This window comes from Bacillus rossius, chromosome 13 (assembly GCF_032445375.1).
Source record: "Bacillus rossius redtenbacheri isolate Brsri chromosome 13, Brsri_v3, whole genome shotgun sequence".
Lineage (NCBI taxonomy): Eukaryota > Metazoa > Arthropoda > Insecta > Phasmatodea > Bacillidae > Bacillus > Bacillus rossius.
This window is the reverse complement of record NC_086340.1, coordinates 37731202-37746841: the sequence shown is the minus strand read 5'-3', so window position 1 is coordinate 37746841 and position 15640 is coordinate 37731202. Positions and strand designations below refer to the sequence as shown.

Here is a 15640-nt window from a genome sequence, read left to right as displayed (position 1 = left end):
GAATAGCGATAGTTAGGGACAGGAAAAATGACCTGTGGGATGGACTCCACAATCCCCTACATACTCAGACAAATGCCACCCGCTCATTGACTACAGACTTGTGAGACCTGTCAACTGGGATGCTTGTGATTCGATACTTCTTTGGTTGAAGGTTTTCCATTGGCTCAGAACCCTTCAAATAATCTGTGAGCCAATCACAGAAGCAATATGAAGGTACAAAACGCGAAATGAATTCGTGAATTTTTTCGGTCTCTACCGATAGTCTCCCAAAAGGATAACAGGTTTTTTTTACTAATTAAATCCAACTAGCTTTTGATTCAAGTAGCAATCTTTACGAATTGAAGTGGAAGGAACTTGTTCATCAGTTTCTGTGATAAAAGTATTTACACGTTGAATCATCATTCCTAAATTATTTATTAATTAGCAATTAATAGATACCTTACGAGCAAAATTACGTTATTTTACGGTACCAGGCTTGACTACGTACACAAACAAGTCGGTATTTTTTTTTATTCGCTGCTATGGCATTTACTTTCTGTCGGGATTGCATATGGTTGGATTTTACAAAGTTTGGTATGTAATTTTTTTTAGGGGTGGGGTTAGAGTGTCTAATTACCCATATCAAATTGCAAATGTTATTCAAACTTACAATAGTACACACTCAAGCTTGTCTCCACTTGCTGAAACGACCATAATAGGTAGTAGTTTTTCCTGTAATAACACTGATTTGAGTAGTTTCTAGCATTTCGTGGCTTTTGTGCTTTTGTACCTAATGTCAACGGTTTTTTTGCAGACTAAGGATTTTTTTTTACCTTTGACCATCATTTCCATCATATATTTTTTTATATAGCTTATCAGCCGTGAGCCTTGGAAACAAAAAACTTCATTATACGGTGGTAGTGTTGGCACATTACCTTTTGTAGAAAATAACCATTCAGCCACAAATGTATTCAATGAAAAAGTTCCCGGGTTCACTGGCGTGTAAGCCAGGTTAATAGTACTGTGTTCACTAATGCGTTCGGGTTACTTGCGTGTCCATTGTAGCGATTGCGTTCAAAGTGTTTAGGCTACTTTTTCGCAACTTTTTGGCATCCCTCTAACCTAAAGGCCTTTTTCATATCATAACAGACGCCACGTAATGTATTAAATTTAAATTATCCAATACTCAAATGCAACTGAAGTGGTAACAATACAAACTAAAAATATTAAAAAAAAAAAACATTTAACACACAATTCAATCTCTTAAAATATGTATTAAAATATATTTGTTCGGGGAATTTTTTTTTAAATATTGAGTTGAAAAAAAGGCATGAAAACATTTTTTATAATTGAAAGATTATAAATTTTTAATATTTACTAATCGATAGGGACCGGAAAAATTCGCGGGTTCAATGACCTCCAGGATGAATTCCATAGTTCTGCATACACTTGGTCAAATATCACCCACTCATTGGCTGCTGTCTTGTGAGACGTTCCAAAGTAGCAGCCTGTGATTTGATAAAGCTTTGGTTGGGTGTTTCTCATTGGCACAGAGTCATCCAGGTGAGTTGTGAGCCAATAGCAGAGGCAGCACTGAGGTATAACTATTTGTATTTTAGCCTATCGCGAAATTAATTCGCGAATTTTTCCTGTCTCTACTCATCGATCGTTTTATGAACCATCAAACGACGGAAAAGTAATGGGGTCATTCTAAAAGCGGTAATATTATATTTACAGCGTTATAAAGCAGTTTTTAAACTAAAACATCTGTAAGAATCTTTTACGTTTAGGTGACGTCATATTCAGTTATAAAGACGGAGTTCGATAAGAAAATCGACAGAAACCTCCCGGTGTTAGGCTGGGTCTCACATCCATGTCGTGTGTTGATTGGCCAGGCCTCACTTCATCTTCTCTCGGTCAGATGTTTCGGTAATTAGCTTCTGTCCCTTCGAGGCGTGTCGAACATTTCCGCGGTACAGACGGCAAGTTTCGCTGCAACTGCACAAACATTCGCCTCTTCCAGACCTTTGCAGGTCTCTCAAAGTTGTATGTTACTGTCGCAGTTGCAGAGGTGTCGAGAAACGGTATGCCAGTGCTTGTCAGAAATGAAACCCGCAAGATGTTTATGGACGGTTATGTTGCACATTAGCGAGCTGACATCTAAGTGATAATTTTCTTTTCAAATTGCAATTCTTAAGGAGCAGGTGGGTTTCCTGTTGGCTCTGCTGTTGAGGTCACTCACCCCGGCCTCCACTGTCGCGTCGGGACGGGAGTAAATTGGCTTCCCTGCGTCTTGCGTCTTGTGCACGACTTCGCCGCGAGGCTCCTCCCCCTTTTCCTTCTTTCTTTCTTCCGTCAAACCCCTTTTTGACCCCGACGATCGCAGTTTGCCCGCTAACAGCGCCAGACTCTTCCCTTCTTCGCCGTCGTCCACCTTCGCTGCCGGCTTGTTTCCACGTTCACCGCGACTTTCCCGCCTTCCACCCTCCCCTACCCCTCTCCTTTACTATCCTGACTTACATACATTTCTTGCTCTAACTAGCCCTCATAATTTTTCATGAGTAGAGACCGGAAAAATTCGCGATTTCAAATCCCTAAAGAATAGATTCCATGATCCGCTGTGCACTCGTGCAAATTACACCTGCTGATTGGTTACTGACTCGTAACACCTGTTGACTGAAATGATCGTGATTCGCTAATTATTCTTTTGTAAAAGATTTTTCATTGGCTCAGAGTCCTTCAGATAAACTGTGGCCCAATCACTGAAGCAAAATAATGTCAAAAGTATTTGGACTCCATCCTATCGCGAAATGAATCCGCGAATTTTACAGGTCTCTACTCATGAGTAGAGCCACGGAATTTTCGTGCATTCATTTTGTCGCAAGCTAGAATGCAAACCTCCACACTGTCGCACTGTGTACATAATTGGACCGCAGTTACTTGGACACGCCCCTCTACGACCGTGAGCCAACGATGTCCAGCTAGGAGAGAAGTAAGCAAATCAGGTAGTGCCAAATAACAAGGATAAAAATGTTCTCGCTAAGAAATCAACCAATGGGAAAGTAAACATGGGTCGAGCACACCTATAACTTTGATTTCTATCCTGAGGCCAGAGGAATCCGCGAAATTTCCGGGACTCTACTCATGAGTTTTAAGCAAAATAATACAATATAAATGTAAACATAACAAAACCTCTGTATGGTTTCACACTCGTACGAGATCCGGCGAATATTTAATTGCTTCTACCCTTCCTTCCCCTCCCCGCTACATCATCTTTACTATCCTGACTTTTCCCTGCGCAAAGATGTGTGACATCCAACCTCGGTGAAGGGCAAATTCGTGTGTTCTCACGCTGCAAATGCTCTTGTGAATTGAAACTCGGACACATTATCTAACTAAGAGCCATCTAAAATAAAGCCCCTTTTTCTCTGATCGAGTCAACCCGGTTCAGATTTTGAACGTGTGTAAACTACCCGGAGTTAACGTTCCCGAACGTAGAGTGAACTTTTAACGGTAATCGAGTTGACCCGGTGGTGTTTTCGCAAGCGTACGTCGCTTCTCCGAGTGTACGTGCATGTTTGCACGTGTACCAGAGAGAGAGGGAGAGAGAGAGTATGTAAGAGAGAGGGAGTCAAGGCGTGGGCAACAGGGCGGGATGCTAATTGTGTGGAACGACCTTGTTAGCAGGTCCTGGTGATGAGGAGAGGGAGACATCGTCGAAGCGTCGGTCTCCCGGGCCCACAAATAAACCATTTCCGCCCGCGCCGCGCACGGTTCATTGTTGGCGGGCATCAGGCTTCACTCACGTCGAAGGGCGCGCGGGTAGGGGGAACTGGAATTACGTCGTTTAGGGCGCTGATTGGGCGGAGGAACAACGTCGGCCGAGGGGTCCGTTCCAGTGTTGTCAGATCGGCCGCAAAGTAGCGGATTGAAGCAGAAACGATTGCTGGGTGGTAGAGACCGGAAAAATTCGCGAATTCATTTCGCGATAGGCTAAAATACAAATCTTTATACATCAGTGCTGCCTCTGCTATTGGTTAACAACTCACCTGGGTGACTCTGGGCCAATGAGAAACACCCAACCAAAGCTTTATCGAATCACAGGCTGCTGTTCTGGAACGTCTCACAAGACAGCAGCCAATGAGTTGGTGGCATTTTGACCGAGTGTACGTAGAACTATGGAGTTCACCCGGCAGGTCATTGAACCCGCGAATTTTTCCGGTCCCTACTGGGTGGCATGCATTTTTTCGCGAAATGAACTGAACGCATATTAGACTGCAACAAGGTACACCCGCACCTGTGGTTTCTTCCTTGTGATTGGCGGTCGTCTGCGAGAGAAATCGTCGTTGCCTTTTTTGACCGGAGCCACTCCGGACGCGTTTGCTTCCACACTGAATAACTGTGATTGGTGTTGTTACAACCGATATGTGCCTGGGAGAAACTCGCCCAATCACGGAACACAGACGATGCTACAGTGTTTTAACTCTCATCTAGTCTCAGCATCTTTCCGCAAAATCTGCATGCACCTAACGATTGCTTCGCGAATTCATTGCGTAGCAAAGTAGACTTTAAGCACATGTGCATCTGCTTCGCGTTAGTGATTGGACTACGTGCTCTTGACACGCTTTTGAAGACCTGGTTACCAATCACTTGTGACATAGTTACTGACCAATGAACATTCTAAATAGTCTTTATTAGGTATCGGGAAGTATCCTGGAGTGAAATGAACCCGCATAACTATCACGGGTGTGGCTATTACAATTGCTAATTTTTTGACATTTTATTTGAGGTGATTTTTGGAATATTTAGATTTGTACTTTCATCTCGTAGCTACAATATATGTTCAAAATTTCATTCGTTTGGATGACTACTTATAAATTATTTGACTGGGGATTTGGTGAGCTTGAGTTGTTGGTATTATTCCATTAAAAATCAATTAATCGTACAAATTGATCACTGTGATAAACCAAATGTATATATTCCAGGAGTAGGCTTTATTTCATAGCTCATAAAGTTGACAGTTTGTTTGAAAAAAAAAATGTTCGCATTGTTTCTTGTCAATTTTTACATCACGGTAATTTTTTTAAAACAAATATTTTTATTCTGTAGTATTTAAAAAAAAAATTCTTAAGGCTTGGTCACGTGCGCCATGCTGGTAAATTCAGTTTCTTCTGATTGACTTTCGTTTAAAGCTAGTTCTGCAATTTTATAACGGTAGCTATCTTTCATCTATGTTCCATCACAATTTTTTTCCCACCAGATTATAACCAAGCATAATCAAATAGCAGTATAAAAAAGTCGCACTAGTGTTTATAAATTTGATCACCTGCATGACATTTTACATCTCAAAAAAAAAGTTTAGTAAATTATGTGGTGACGAAATTTACACCCAAACAACAAATGCAAAGAGATATCTATCATGATAGATTAAAAGGAACAGCCCTTAGATAACAACAGACAATGATAATAAACTCATGTACTAGGATGGCGCGAGAGACCCGAGCCTTAATGTTTCGTTCTTGATAGTTTTTGCAGAAAAGTTAAGCTTATCAAAGGAGTTTTTTTATAACTTCAGTCGAAACCTATGATGGTTCTTGCAATGGGGAATAGTGACTCAAGATGTTATTTTGGACATACGCCTTTGCTGGTTGCACTGTAAGTCATAAGTAGAGACCGGAAAAATTCGCGAATTCATTTTGCGATAGGCTAAAATACAAATAGTTATACCTCGGTGCTGCCTCTGCTATTGGCTCACAACTCACCTGGATGACTCTGGGCCAATGAGAAACACCCAACTAAAGCTTTATCGAATCACAGACTGCTACGCTGGAACGTCTCACAAGACAGCAGCCAATGAGTGGGTGGAATTTGACCGAGTGTACGTAGAACTATGGAGTTCATCCTAGAGGTCATTGAACCCGTGAAACAAGCTAAATTCAGCCGATGTAAAAAAAAAATTAAAAACATAAACATCATAGAAAATTCCACGGAAGGAATTTGTCTAAAAATTATAACAACACAGGCGAACACAATGTGTATTACAAATGACGAGACAGTAGCAACAAGTACAGTAAATGGAAGACGAAAAAAGACTTTGTACAACACAACGATAAACAAACGAACCCAACGATGACACTTAACTGATAATGTCGACAACAAAACTATAAAACACAGAGACGCACAAGTGAAACCCAGTGACATTAGGAAACAGATATTCTGGACGCCACAACGAACACAGCAGACTTCCTAAGACGACAGTTACGACGTTTCGGGAACTGATATCTGTTCCATCCTCAGGCACAAAATGCTGATAGAGGACTAATTAATTCCTGCGCTGTTTAATTTTCTGCGCTGTTTATGTTTTAATTTTTGACGTCGACTGATTGCAGCTTGTTTTTTTTTTTGCGTGTTTGCACGTTAATTTTTTTGTACATCCATCTTTTTTTTCTCGTTATTGAAGTTTCTTATTAACAGAGACCTGAAAAATTCGCGGATTTAATTCGTGAAATGCTACAATTCAAATAATTATACCTTAGTGCTGCTTCTGCCATTGGTTCACTGTTAATCTGGAGGACTGAGGGCCAATTAGAGACCCTCACCCATAGAAGTGTCGAATCACAGGCCACCCAGTCGAGACGACTCACAAGTCAACAGCCAACGAACAGTTGGCATTTGCCCGAGTGTGCAGAGGATAGTGGAGGTCATTGAACCCGCGATTTTCCGGTCTCTACTTATGACATACAGTGCAACCAACAATGGCGTGTATCCTTAAAAATAAACATCTTGAATGTTTCATACTACTACAGTACATATGTTTAATTGTGACTTTTCAGACGCTGAATTTTCTTGATGCCAAACTCGCGGCGAGTCTCGGAGCGGGCGTAATTTAAGTGGACGTTTTGATCGGAACTTGACTGAAGAACCTATAGCATTGTCACGAGCGTGGAAATGTGGCGTCAGCAAACTCGATTGGAAAGGCCGAACTACGCCGTAAACAATTCCTTTACTGAAACCTGTAAGTACTGCCATATTTTCTAGGTTTTCAGTACAGGTTGTTTAGTGCGTACTCTAGTGCATACTCTAGTTCGTTAGTGGCCACTTTTTTTAAAAACAGAATTACAGTCTTGCTCATCTTGCATGCGCATAAGTATATACACATTAAAAATTTTAAATACCACTCAGACATAACATATAGGAAAAAATAAATCCAAATCCTTATATAATTTTAATACCATGCTTAGAGACCGGAAAAATTCGCGGGTTCATTGACCTCCAGGATAGACTCCAATATCCTCTACACACTCGGGCAAATGCCAACTGTTCATTGTCTGCTGACTTGTGAGTCGTCTCAACTGGGTGGCCTGTGATTCGACACTTCTATGAGTGAGGGTCTCTAACTGGCCCTCAGTCCTCCAGATTAACAGTGCACAAATGACAGAAGCAGCACTAAGGTATAATTATTTCAATTTTAGCATTATACGAAATGAACCCACGAATTTTCCAGGTCTCTAACCATGCTATACTCCACGAACCATATATATATAATATATTATATATAGCAAGCTAATTACTAAAACACTTATATTTTGAGTAATTTAATGTTAATGCTGCAATAAAAAGGGTACACTTCTTAAAGGGGTATGTCCGTTCCAGTTCATTATATGGTATATTTCGAAGGTGTACCTACTGCATATTGTAGCCGTTACCATGGTGAGACTTCCGTAAAACTTTTATGTAGTGTTTCGTTTACCTTATATTTTCACAAATTACTTACAAATTGATAAATAAAATATAAACATGAAAATTTGGGCAAGTTCGATAATGGGCAATATCCGACTAAAGGGGTAGAAATTCAGAAGGTATTTTGAAAAAACCGAAAAATCTATATAACTTCCATAATAGGACAAATATCACATACGTTTGAACGTATAACTCGTAGGAGTAATACCAAAAACGTTTGTCTAAAACATTTTTAATGCGCCCAATCATAACTGCAATGGATGGAAAAAATAACAGTTGATGTACAAACAAATTATAACTTTTTGTATGCACACCATCTAATTCATTCAAAGTGTTTGTAAACCTTATAATTTTTATCTAAAACATTTTTACTAAACAATTTTTGATAAGGCAAACCATTGCTGAAAAGAGTTAAAAAACAAGGGGGTGGAAATTTAAAAAAAATCCTTATTTTACACTATTAAGTCCATTTCTTTTTACTGTAAAACCTAAAAATATTATCTACAAATTTCGTCTGAAATTTTTTATATATCATAAACCATTACTGCAAGGGGTGGAACATAACAGTGGTTGAAAGTCAAAAAAATTCCAGACTCCCTTAATATGCAAACTTTTAAATCCGTTTGAATTGTTTGTAAACAGTATAAATATTACTAAAACAATTTTTTTTACGGCAAACCATACCTGCAAAATAACAGGGGTTTAAATACAAAAAAAGTTCATAGCTTTTTATTAAGGACACAATAAAATCCGTTCACATTGTTTGTAAATCGTATAATTTGTATCTAAAAATTTTGTCTGAAAGAATTTTTGATAAGATGAGCCAATGCTAGAGGAGTTTGAAAAAAAAAAGGGTTGGACTATAAAAATTATTATTTCTGTACCATTTTCACTATCAAATTAGTTATAATTATTGTAAAAGTAGTATAGGAATGGGCATACTGGGACTGGCGCCGGCGCGTGGTGTGTGGCCGGTGGTGTCGACCGCCATCTTGGATTGTGACGTCACGGCGGCCATCTTGGATGGTTGTGACCTTGACCTTTGACCTTGAATTTGAATTTGATCCTCAAAAATCGCCAAAATCCGCCAAAATTGGGCAAAATTTGCCCAAAATTCCTCAAAAATCGCCAAAATTTCCATTTCTGTGGAAAAAAAGTTCCGCCAAAAAATCTCAAAAAATTCCTCAATTCGAAAATCAGGATTTCGAAAATCCTCAAAAGTCGTTTTGCCCTAGAAAGAACCCTAATTCCTAAAACTGGCTTAAAACTCCTAAGAGATAGCCGCTTATAAGCCATTTATAGGAATAAGGATACCATGACCGCCATCTTGGATTATGTCGTCACCGATGCATTTTTCGTTACGGCCGCCATCTTTAACTTTTTTATTTATTATCCGATTTAAACGAATTTTTTTTTTAAATTTATAAAAAAATTCAAATAATAAAATTTTAATAAAATATTTATAAAAATCATACATTAACGACACGGAGTTCGGAGTCCTCGGTTCGAACCTGGTGAGGGCAAAAAAAATTAAAAATGGCGACAGGCTCCTTCCCTCACAGTGGACGCAGGCAGACTGACCCCCACCACTTATGTCAAAGTATACATATCGTCACCTAGTATGACGTCATGTCCGCCATCTTGTCTTCGTTGCTGGAGACCACCATCTTGTTTTCGTCGGCGAGAGTGCGCTGACGACATGTTAGTTTAGTTCTTATCCGCTAGAGTGCAGTAATAATTTATTACTAAGGTGCCCGCCATCTTGAAATTTGGACGCCATATTGAAAATCCGTAATTATTTAGCTAGAAATTCGGGAAAAATTTCTAAATTCGTTAAATAAATCACTCATTAATTTACTTATTGATTCGATCCGCTCCTGTCCTTGGTTCGATACTTGATCGATGCAATAATGTTTAATTTTATGTAAAAAATAATAATTTCAATAAACCATGTTCAACATTCGTAAAGAGACTCTAAATCCTCTACGACCACCATCCTATCAGACATCAAGACCACCATATTGGAAATGCGTAATTTTAATGCTAGAGATCCGGGAAAAAGTTCAGAAATCATTAAATAAATTTCCGATCAATAAACTGATTAATTAGATCGACTAAGGTCCTTGGTACGATCCCAGGCCGATACAAAACAACTTTAATATTTTAAAAAAGCACCACTAAAGTGTAAGGTTCGAGGAATTAAACACCGCAAGTTCTTTTACAAACATAATATTTATTACATAATTTCTATTCTACTACAGGATCACTTACGAAAGCCAGCAATCTTATAATCATTTAGTTCCGCAGCGGTGTGAAATGACTAATTCTTAGCTCCAATCGGTTTATACTAGACAGAGTCCAGCCAGAACCTTTACAGACATAGTCCACCTCTTCTTGACAGAGTTTCTGGATACCGTTTTTAACAGTTTGCTTCACATCGTTAGAACTGTAAATTACTGCAGCCGATGTCTTGAATGCACACTTCTTCACTTTGTCATCGAACGGACATGGCTTTCCATATATACAGTCCAACCACAAGTTATATTTCAAAGGTCCGTTTGTTGCTACATCATCAGTAAGCTGATTGATTATCTTCTGTCTGATATCGTCAAGAAAATTACAAATGTCCTTCGACTCACCGAACGTATTTAGATAATAGTAGTCTTTCAAAGTTCCACGAAATGCAGACTGCGCCAAGTAGAAGCCATTATCGTTCACTTGTAATGCTCCGAACACAGTCTTAGGTTTAGTTCCATGTTCAGACGTCATAACAATCGGTTGCTGGGCATCTGTTTTTTTGGTTGTACGCTTTCGTGTCTCCAATCTAAAGCGAGGAGCCGAAATGTCGGCAGGTAGTTCAGCAGTAGGAGCACAGACTCCACCTTTACATTTTTTCGCATGATGTCGCAAACTGTCAATTCGAGTAAACCATTTAAGGCACTCATCACATCGAAACTTCATGCGAGAAGGATTCTTCGTGCATTTGCTCCGCTCATGTCTTCGTGCATCATGGGAAAATGCGAACGACGTATCACAGTAGCTGCAAGGATACCGTGGTGATGAAGACGATCCTTTCAGACCCGATCCAGATACAGACATTGCAACAGTAGTACCATTTCCAGGCATTCTCTTATGCACATCGATGCATCGTTGTTGCTCCGAAACCTTTACTTTCTGCCGCACAGCAGGACCTTTGCATGCCTTCATGTGCGTTTTCATATTATCTTTTCTGGCAAACTGCTTATGACATTTCTCACAAACAAACATTTTACGATATAGGTTCTTGGCACATTCGCTCCTCTCGTGTCGCCGGGGCATTGCTGTTGTTTGAGAAAATCTTGTCGCAGTAACAGCACCGATGTTCGCTAGTTGTCAAATCAGCATCCATTGAAGTCTCCATCGAGGTCGTATCGTCGATCGTCGTGGTTTCCTGCACATCCAGCTCAGTAGTCATTAAGCTATCTTCTGCTGGTGGTATCACATCTGTTGAAATCTCCTCCAATGTCGACGTCGTCGTCGTTGCCAACGGGATCTGCTCCACCATTGTCGTCGCTGACGTCAAGGTTCCCGTAGACGATGGTACAACGTCCATCGAGTTCGGCGTTAAAGTCGGTAAAGATGCCATCGAGTTCTCAAGAACAGGTAATTACACGACTTATGCACCAGATGAAATAATCTAGGTGATCCTTACACCGTCGACGACAGTAACAAACTGAGCGACCTGCTGTCTAGGACTCGCTTATATACATGCACCGGATGGAATAATACGCAAGTCAAATCAAGAACCATTTACTATAATACTAGAGTCAAAACAACATTAAAAATAGAAGGACCATCAACGAAAAGGCAGCACATTTGGAAGCACCGACAACGAAAAGGCAGCACATTTGGAAGCACCGACTACGAAAAGGCAGCACATTTGGAAGCACCGACTACGAAAAGGCAGCACATTTGGAAGCACCGACTACGAAAAGGCAGCACATTTGGAAGCACCGACAACGAAAAGGCAGCACATTTGGAAGCACCGACAACGAAAAGGCAGCACATTTGGAAGCACCGACAACGAAAAGGCAGCACATTTGGAAGCACCGACAACGAAAAGGCAGCACATTTGGAAGCACCGACAACGAAAAGGCAGCACATTTGGAAGCTCCATCAACAAAAAAAAAAAGGCAAAAAGGAAGCACAAGTTACGAGATCTATGTCTTAGTTAGAAATCAGAATACAAGAAATAAAAACATTAAATTCTTATAATTTAAATTATTTATTTTATTGCTTTACATTAAACAAATGCAAGTAAAACAAGCCATTATTGTATGTAGCCAGCATTCCTCAGTTCCTTGAGTATGAAGGATATTTCTTTGATGCACGAATAGTTTCCTGCACAAAGCGAACCATGTAGAAGTCTTAGCCGGTCAACCAATATGTTTGGATCTTTCCATGATGTGTAATCATTCTCTTCTACCACCATCTTCCTTGCACCTTTATAATTATTATGATCTCTGGTGTCTTCCGTTTTACCACCAACCGCAGGGTAACTTTCATGTTTGAGACGGTGATCATCACAAGGTTGATCAGATTTATTTAATATATCACGTCGTTTCCATCGTTTCGGTCTCAGGACACCGCCACATTCTTCAATCTTGGCAGCTTTAGGTGCTTCATCATAGTCTATGTCTTTGTAAACAGCCTCAGAGTCACTGTAACAATCACCGTAGAAGGAATCGTCTTCACCCAATTTACCGTAATAATTCGATGTTGATGATGTTGAAGTGTCTTCATCGTCTTCATGCTTCCTTTTTAGGAGTCCATCATTTTTACAAAGTAGGAAAGATCTACTTGAATTCGGCTGGAATATATTCTCACTTTTCACGTTAAGGATTCTTCCATTGTCTTCATTCTTCCGTAAATCATCAACCTCCTTCAATTTAAGTTCGTTGTCGAGATCGGAAGAGCCAAGAAAATTATTGGCGTAATGCAGATCACTCTTCCTTAGGCTAGTAGATTCATCGTTGTCCTCTAGCCTGTACGCAGGCTTGGCGCTACAAGTTCTGCCATGTCTTTTTAGGCTCTCTCTCCGCGTAAACGACTTGCTACATCTAACACAACTTATCATATTGCGCAGTGGATTTTTAACACAGTCATTCTTCTCGTGTTGTCTTTTATTCTTTCTCAAGATAAACTCTTTACTGCAAAACTTACACCTATGTTCTTTCGATACAGCGTCAGATCCCAAATCGGAATTCATATTAGTTACTGAGACTAACGTCCGATACCAATTGAGTGTTTTAAATTAGATCCAATACTTAAATAGAAATATTTTCATATTTCATCAGCGAGAATTAATATATCTCATGCAAAAGTACTTTATGCAAGTAGTTCTGCTTTTCAACAACAGATGTCGCCACATGTTGCTTGCAGGTAAATAATATTTAGTTCTTTTATGCGGGATTCGGGATGCTCACTAACGATCGCAAAAGAAGGATGGCTTCGCTAGACTCCAAGGAAAAGGAAGTTCGTCTTGCATGTTGGTGCTCCACAGATGTCTCATGGCGTAATATTAATTTGACTGAGTAATGATATTTTTTAATTCCACCTGATAAAAATATTGCAAGTTTTGATTTAGTAGCAGAAATTATCGAATTAAATGTAACTCCAAATAAAATGACATGTCTCATTAGCCAAAAAAAAAAAAAAAAAATCCATGCAGACAGCGGTTTCTCAGAATAGTCAGAAACATTTGAAGAAACCACAGGAATGATTGCAAGAACACGGGAAAAACCATCAAAATACTGACAAGAATAATCAGGAGCACACGGAGAAAACCATCATAATATTAACAAGAATAATCAGAAGCACACGGAGAAAACCATCAAAATATTGTCAAGAATAATCAGGAGCACACGGCGAAAACCACCGCAAGTTTTCTTTGACATCATAAAATTTCAGGAAAAAATATTTAAAAATAAAAATAAAATAAAAAAAATACATAAATTTCTGGCTTGTACTAGAACTCTATCTTTGTTCAACAATGAGAAGTTCACAAGCTAGCAGAATATATTTATGTATTTTTTTTATTTTATTTTTATTTTTAAATATTTTTTCCTGAAATTTTATGATATCAAAGAAAACTTGCGGTGGTTTTCGCCGTGTGCTCCTGATTATTCTTGACAATATTTTGATGGTTTTCTCCGTGTGCTTCTGATTATTCTTGTTAATATTATGATGGTTTTCTCCGTGTGCTCCTGATTATTCTTGTCAGTATTTTGATGGTTTTTCCCGTGTGCTCGTGATTATTCTTGTCAGTATTTTGATGGTTTTTCCCGTGTTCTTGCAATCATTCCTGTGGTTTCTTCAAATGTTTCTGACTATTCTGAGAAACCGCTGTCTGCATGGATTTTTTTTTTTTTTTTTGGCTAATGAGACATGTCATTTTATTTGGAGTTACATTTAATTCGATAATTTCTGCTACTAAATCAAAACTTGCAATATTTTTATCAGGTGGAATTAAAAAATATCATTACTCAGTCAAATTAATATTACGCCATGAGACATCTGTGGAGCACCAACATGCAAGACGAACTTCCTTTTCCTTGGAGTCTAGCGAAGCCATCCTTCTTTTGCGATCGTTAGTGAGCATCCCGCATCCCGCATAAAAGAACTAAATATTATTTACCTGCAAGCAACATGTGGCGACATCTGTTGTTGAAAAGCAGAACTACTTGCATAAAGTACTTTTGCATGAGATATATTAATTCTCGCTGATGAAATATGAAAATATTTCTATTTAAGTATTGGATCTAATTTAAAACACTCAATTGGTATCGGACGTTAGTCTCAGTAACTAATATGAATTCCGATTTGGGATCTGACGCTGTATCGAAAGAACATAGGTGTAAGTTTTGCAGTAAAGAGTTTATCTTGAGAAAGAATAAAAGACAACACGAGAAGAATGACTGTGTTAAAAATCCACTGCGCAATATGATAAGTTGTGTTAGATGTAGCAAGTCGTTTACGCGGAGAGAGAGCCTAAAAAGACATGGCAGAACTTGTAGCGCCAAGCCTGCGTACAGGCTAGAGGACAACGATGAATCTACTAGCCTAAGGAAGAGTGATCTGCATTACGCCAATAATTTTCTTGGCTCTTCCGATCTCGACAACGAACTTAAATTGAAGGAGGTTGATGATTTACGGAAGAATGAAGACAATGGAAGAATCCTTAACGTGAAAAGTGAGAATATATTCCAGCCGAATTCAAGTAGATCTTTCCTACTTTGTAAAAATGATGGACTCCTAAAAAGGAAGCATGAAGACGATGAAGACACTTCAACATCATCAACATCGAATTATTACGGTAAATTGGGTGAAGACGATTCCTTCTACGGTGATTGTTACAGTGACTCTGAGGCTGTTTACAAAGACATAGACTATGATGAAGCACCTAAAGCTGCCAAGATTGAAGAATGTGGCGGTGTCCTGAGACCGAAACGATGGAAACGACGTGATATATTAAATAAATCTGATCAACCTTGTGATGATCACCGTCTCAAACATGAAAGTTACCCTGCGGTTGGTGGTAAAACGGAAGACACCAGAGATCATAATAATTATAAAGGTGCAAGGAAGATGGTGGTAGAAGAGAATGATTACACATCATGGAAAGATCCAAACATATTGGTTGACCGGCTAAGACTTCTACATGGTTCGCTTTGTGCAGGAAACTATTCGTGCATCAAAGAAATATCCTTCATACTCAAGGAACTGAGGAATGCTGGCTACATACAATAATGGCTTGTTTTACTTGCATTTGTATAATGTAAAGCAATAAAATAAATAATTTAAATTATAAGAATTTAATGTTTTTATTTCTTGTATTCTGATTTCTAACTAAGACATAGATCTCGTAACTTGTGCTTCCTTT

At 39.0% G+C, this 15640-nt stretch overlaps 1 protein-coding gene across 2 annotated transcripts in view; it reads left to right on the top strand.

The window, feature by feature from the left end:
- Window positions 1-15640, top strand: part of LOC134538456 (zinc finger homeobox protein 3-like) — a 310779-nt gene that overhangs the window by 124731 nt on the left and 170408 nt on the right. The gene's annotated exons all lie outside the window — the stretch shown is intronic.